Here is a 6,769-nt window from a genome sequence, read left to right as displayed (position 1 = left end):
TTAATGAGTGAACAAATAAATTAATAGGGAACTGAAAAAAAGTAAACTATACTGAAAAGTACTCTCTACCTGAGAATTGTTAGAATCTCAAGGATGTAATTTTGGTTTCATTAAAGTTCTGTATTGTTTTCTTCACTAAACAGCAATTATGTGGCCTGCTAACAAATAATTCACGCCTAAACCTTAAAGACCTACATTTAAACTCATTTTCAGAAGAATGCTCTAGGGCAGCGGTTCTCAACCTGTGCGTCGCGACCCCTTTGGGGGTCAAACGACCCTTTCACAGGGGTCGCCTAAGACCATCAGAAAACACATATATAATTACATATTGTTTTTGTGATTAATCACTATGCTTTCATTATGTTCAATTTGTAACAATGAAAATACATCCTGCAAATCAGATATTTACATGACGATTCATAACAGTAGCAAAATTACAGTTATGAAGTAGCAACGAAAGTAATTTTATGGTTGGGGGTCATCACAACATGAGGAACTGTATTAAAGGGTCGTGGCATTAGGAAGGTTGAGAACCACCTGTCTAGGCCAAACACCTCACTTTATAGGTGGATAAACAGCTTGTCAAATGATTTGCCAAAAACATTTTGGGATGGATTTTATTTGTTTTGATTTAAAAAAATAAACAGCCTGGCCAGCGTGGCTCAGTGGTTGAGCGTTGACCTATGAACCAGGAGGTCATGGTTCCATTCCCAGTCAGGGCACAGGGCTCGATCCCTAGTCTAGGGCGTGCAGGAGGCTGCGGATCAATGGTTGTCTCTCATGTTTCTATCTCACTTTCCCTCTCCCTTCCTCTCTCTCTAAAAATCAGTGGAAAAAATATCCTCAGGTAAGGATTAACCAATAAATAAATAAATAAACATTAAATCAAACCTATAGTTTTTTAAAAAGTAATATAAATATTTTTCTGTCATTAAATTATAGTTTTTATTCATTGAAAATTGTTTTCCTATGAATGGTACCCCTAAAAGCCACAGATTTTCTTTCTTTCTCTGAAGGTAATATTTGTCTTAAACATGGTACCACAGGTCATCTCTTCTTAAAAATTACTTTCCTTACTACCTGTTCCTTTCTTTTACATCTTCCTCTTCCAAAGTTACTTTTTAAATTTTAAAAAATTTTTATTGATTTTTAGAGAGAGAGGGAGAAAGAAACATCGATTTATTGTCCCACCTATTCATGTATTCATTGGTTGCTTTTTTTAAAAAATTGATTTCAGAGAGGAAGAGAGAGGGGGAGAGAGAGATAAAAACATCAATGATGAGAGAGAACCATTGATTGAGATGTGCAGGAGGCAGCTGGTCGATGTTTCTCTCTCATCGATGTTTCTAACTCTCTATCTCTCTCCCTTCCTCTCTGTAAAAAATCAATAAAATATATTTAAAAAAAAAAAAACTGGCCAGGGCCATTGGTTGCTTCTTGTATGTGCTCTGGCCAAAGATCAAACCAGCAACCTTGGCACATCCGAACTATGCTCCAACCATCTGAGCTGCCCAGCCAGGGCACCAAAGTTACTTTAAAAATCTGTATATTTTAACTAAAACTATCCTGGTTATGATTTCACTATTGCTTAACCCCAAAGAACACCATCAATATGATGGATCTTTAAATTCTGCCTTTTTAAAATTTTGGAGCTTTAGTTACTCAGGATGCATGCTTGCCTTAGAGCAGTGGTTCTCAACCTTGGCTGCACATTAGAATCACCTGGGAATCTGTTTAAAATCCTGATTTCTGGGCCTCATCCTCCGGAAATTCTGTTTCTTTGTGACTCATGTTGTGGCCCCACCCCAGAACAAAGAAACAGAATTTCCGGAGGGTGGGGCCCAGAAATCAGGATTTTAAAAAGATTCCCAGGTGATTCTCATGTGCAGCCAAGGTTGAGAACCACTGCCTTAGAGCATTGTTAAACTGGATTCCAGTAGTTACATGTTTCTTTCCGCGACTGGAGTTGCAAGTATATTGCTCTCTCACCTGCCTGCTGCTCTCTGCCTCCAAGGAAACCAGGTAAGAAAAGCTGGCTCTCCGAGGTGGAGAGAGATAGAAACGGAAACAGTTAAATCTGATATTCCAGGGAGGGAATGGGTCGCTCACATGAACAATGTTTGTGCCTAGTTTGTTGGGTGGTTTTCTCAGACTTTTTTTTTCTTGTGAATATATTTTAATCCGGTAAAGCCTGCATGGCCTGTATTAACTGTTTGCATGGTGCTTTAAGTTTTCGAAGCATTTCAAACTATTAGTCAAACAATATCCTACATGGTTAAAATTAGAAATGGGGCCAAAACCGGTTTGGCTCAGTGGATGGAGCGTCGGCCTGCGGACTGAAGGGTCCCGGGTTCGATTCCGGTCAAGGGCATGTACCTGGGTTGCGGGCACATCCCCTGTGGGAGATGTGCAGGAGGCAGCTGGTCGATGTTTCTCTCCCATCGATGTTTCTGACTATCTATCTCTCTCCCTTCCTCTCTGTAAAAAATCAATAAAATATATTTTTTAAAAAAAATTAGAAATGGGATTTTTCCCTTTTTGCTTTTTCTGATCTTAACTTTTTCTTTGGTCTCTGGTATGGATTTGAATAAACTTCAGGTAGATTCATCAGATTTGATTAGAGAAAAGCGGAGGTGATGTGGCATTAATTTTTACCAAGAAATGTCTGAAAATCGAAGCAAGATGTTAAGTAGGATGTCCTAAGTGGAATGTCCAGAATGAAATTCAGCATACCCTAGAGCAGCGGTTCTCAACCTTCCTCATGCCGCCACCCTTTAATACAGTTCCTCATGTTGTGGGGACTCCCAATCATAAAATTATTTTCGTTGCTACTTCATAACTGTAATGTTGCTACTGTTATGAATCGTCATGTAAATATCTGATATGCAGGATGTGTTTTCATTGTTACAAATCGAACATAATGAAAGCATAGTGATTAATCACAAAAACAATATGTAATTATATATGTGTTTTCCGATGGTCTTAGGCGACCCCTGTGAAAGGGTCGTTCGACCCCCAAAGGGGTCGCGACCCACAGGTTGAGAACCGCTGCTCTAGAATAAACAATACCGATAGAAGCACAAGGGTCCACACTAGTCATTATCATTTTCTGGGCCTTTTACCAAAACCCAACTATCATACAGGTAGGAAGGGAATGAAGGCCTGAGTGGGCACATCCCTTTCATCTTTGCAGCAGCTCTGCACGGGAAGGAAGTAGTAGCATCCTTTGTTTTTCAGCGAGAAAACAGGCACAGGGAGTAAAGTCATTTGACAAAAGTCATGTTGCTAGAACGTAATGAAAAAAATGAAAAGCCCGAGTTTGCCTGGCTCCAGAAGACCATATTCTTTTTACGACACAATATTCCTCCAGAAAAGAAAAGCTCTGAAGCCATGTTTACCAAAGGTCCTTCTGTGGCACAGCCACGAGGCAAGAGGCTGCACAGGCCTAAGTGGGCTCGCACCACAGGCAAGTGACGTTCGGGGCAGTGAAGCAGGACAGAAAAGAGATGTTTAACTTTACTTAATCAGCTCTTCCCCAAACTCGTTTGCCATCAAGCCCAGATGTTTTTTTCGCTTAACATTATTAGCGTCTCTTGAAAGTAACGAAAATACTTTGGCATACGCTTAAGTGACTGAGAAGGGGAAAGGGGGCTGAATGAGCGCTTCCGAGTGGGAATTCAGTTTACATAGCGATTAAAGTGAAAAACCAGCAGTTATGAGGAAAGCATTCTCAGAAGCGTAAGATACAGCCTGTGCTCTCAGTGTAGCTGCGAGGTGGGGGGTGGGGGGTGGGTGGGTGGGTGGAGGGAGTCAGAGGCAAAAAGGGGGAACAGACATAAAATAACAGCATATTTTCAGAGCGAGTTCTGAGTGATTGATGTGGGCTGACGTTGAAGGGAGAATGTGGGAGAGAAGAGAGGCGTGGGCTGGATCCTGAGGCATATGAAGAGTTAGATCAGGGAGAGGAGGCTGGGAGACACGGAAAAGCAAAGCCATGTTTGGAGGGGAATGAAGAAATGATTTCCAGGAACGATGTAGGGAAATTAAATAGGTAGGGTTCATCCAGATTATAGACAATTATACAGAAACCGATCCATTGGTAATGTTGAAAGGAATGATTAAAATCAGGAAGATCATTTAGAAAGTCATGAATCTGGATATTAAATATGATGAGACGGATTTTTGCATTTTACAACTGGCAGGGCCCTTAGATCAAAGTTAGCAAAACCTGTCTAATGAATCAGTAGATCCTCTAATCCAGTTATTCTTGCACTACTGATCTGATAACTTTAGCCCAGAGAGGTCACTTAATTTTTCTAATGTCACACAGCTCACTAGCAACACACTTGAGTTGAGAGTCTTTGGACTAACAAGAAGTTCAGTGCTCATGGATGGAGCACACAATGGTGCCAAAGAAAGGAAGTGCGGAATGGGGAGCGAGGCAAGGACATAAATCAGCACATTTGACGGAGGCGGGGTTCTCTGTTGAAGAGGTCCACTTAGACCACTGATGGCAAACCTTTTGAGCTTGGCGTGTCAGCATTTTGAAAAACCCTAACTTAACTCTGGCCTAAACCAGCCACATCCATCCTAAACCATCCTAAACCCTAACTTAACTCAGCTCCGTGTCACATATAGAAATTTTTTTATCTTTGCAACCATAGTAGAACAAAGACTTATATTTTTGATATTTATTTTATATATTTAAATGCCATTTAACAAAGAAAAATCAACCAAAAAAGTGAGTTCGCGTGTCACCTCTGAAACACGTGTCATAGGTTCGCCATCACTGGCTTAGAATCAAGGCCAACTCCCCAAACCTCTTTCACCTCCTTCTCTGCTACAACTTAGTCCAGTACCTTTTGCAACCAAATACGGTACGGTTAGAGATTACTGCCAATAAACAGAAATATAGAAAAAAAGAAATTACATTTCTAAAAGGCAGCCTTATTTTATTTTTTTAAAAATACATATATTAGTATTTTTTATTTTGGAGAGAAAGAGAGAGGGAGAGAGAATCATTGATCAGCTGCCTCCTGCATGCCCCCTACTGGGGATTGAGCCCACAACCCAGGCATATGCCCTTGACCAGAATCGAACCCGGGACCCTTTATTCCGAAGGCCAATGCTCTATCCACTGAGCCAAACCAGCTAGAGCTGGATAAACATTTTTTTCTTTATTGAATTTATTGGGTGGCCTTGGTTAATAAAATTATCTAGGTTTCATGAGTACAATTCTATAATACATCATGGTGTATTGCACTGTGTTCACCACCCCAAGTCAAATCTCCCTCCATCACCATTTTTCTCCCCTGTATCCCCTATCTCTCTCCACCCCCCAAGGATAAACTTTTTTGATTAAAAAGAACAACATCGGCCTGCTTGAATCCTCACGTTATAAACCTTTAACTTGGTACTTACTATTAGGGACAGATTCCACATCTATTTTTTTGAAATGTGTTTGGTGCTGGAACTATACTAGTTTCAAAGATACTAACAACAAATAATAATTAAAACAACTCCATAATGAAACACAAGGGTGACCCAAAAGATAACACTGATTTAGGGTAAAGAACATTTTTAAAAATATATATATTTCTATTGACTTCAGAGAGGAAGGGAGAGGGAGAGAAACATCAATGATGAGAATCATTGATCGGCTGCCTCCTGCACGCCCCCTACTGGGGACTGAGCCCACACCCGGGCATGTGCCCTTGACCTGAATTGAACCTGGGACCCTTCAGTCCGCAGGCCAGCGCTCTATCCACTGAGCCAAACTGGCTAGGCCCTAGGGTAAAATTTTGAAAAAGATTAGGCTTCGTGAGCACCTGTGGCCAAGAACGGGCACGAGGATATAAAGATATATATTTTAGAGGCCCGCTGCATGAATTCGTGCACTGGTGGGGTCCAACTGGCCACCGCCCGATGGGGGCCATTGGAGGCAGGCGTTCTGGTTGGTCAATTTGCATAGTAGCCTTTTGTTAGATAGGGTAGGAGGGAGGAAAAAGCGTTCCCCCATTAGTCTGGTGCTCACTTTTAGCACCAAAAGTAGGAGCAGAGAGAACGAAAAACACCGAGGGCAAACGGGGTTGCCAGGAAGGCAAAGATTATCTCTTGTCCGCCAGCAAGCGTGGCCCCACGATAATGCAGCGACCCTCCCGCCACAGACGGCGCCCCGCGGGACCTCAGAGGAAGACTACCATTCCCGACTCTCCACGGGCCCACCAGTCCAGCCGCCCCAGCAATTTGGCGCGCAAGGCATTGTGGGAGTCGTAGTCTTTCTTCCCCTCAGCTCATCGAAGGCGGGGAGATCCTGTTTTATGTAAACGACGGCCTTTCCCAGACCCTGGGGCTTCCCTTCCCTTCCTGGTCTTCCCCCACCTTCTTTCACGCGGGAGTTTAAAAATTCCCGCGGCGCCGGCGCGCGAGGCCGGAACACTCGCGAGAGCTGCGGTCCCCGCGCCGCGATCTGCTTCCCCCTCCCTTCCTGTCCGCCCTCGCCCTTCCTCCCCTCCCGGGCGTGTGGGACTCGGCCCGCCTGCCCCGGGTAAGGCGCAGAGCCTGGTAGGCGCTGTCGGAGCTGAGGCGGCAGAGTCGCGTGGGGAGGACTCCGAGCCGTGTCGGCGTTCCCGGTCGCTGAGCCCCCGGCGGCCCGCGCGGGGCAGGCGGCCCGTCGTGCGCTCCCGAGGCGCCCGGAGCCCCCCCGCGAAGGCGTGCCTCCCGCCTGTGGCGACGGTTCCTCCCGGAAGATGCTTAGACGGACCCCGCG

Source organism: Myotis lucifugus, unplaced genomic scaffold (genome assembly GCF_000147115.1).
Source record: "Myotis lucifugus unplaced genomic scaffold, Myoluc2.0 scaffold_510, whole genome shotgun sequence".
Lineage (NCBI taxonomy): Eukaryota > Metazoa > Chordata > Mammalia > Chiroptera > Vespertilionidae > Myotis > Myotis lucifugus.
Note: the sequence above shows the minus strand (reverse complement) of the source record.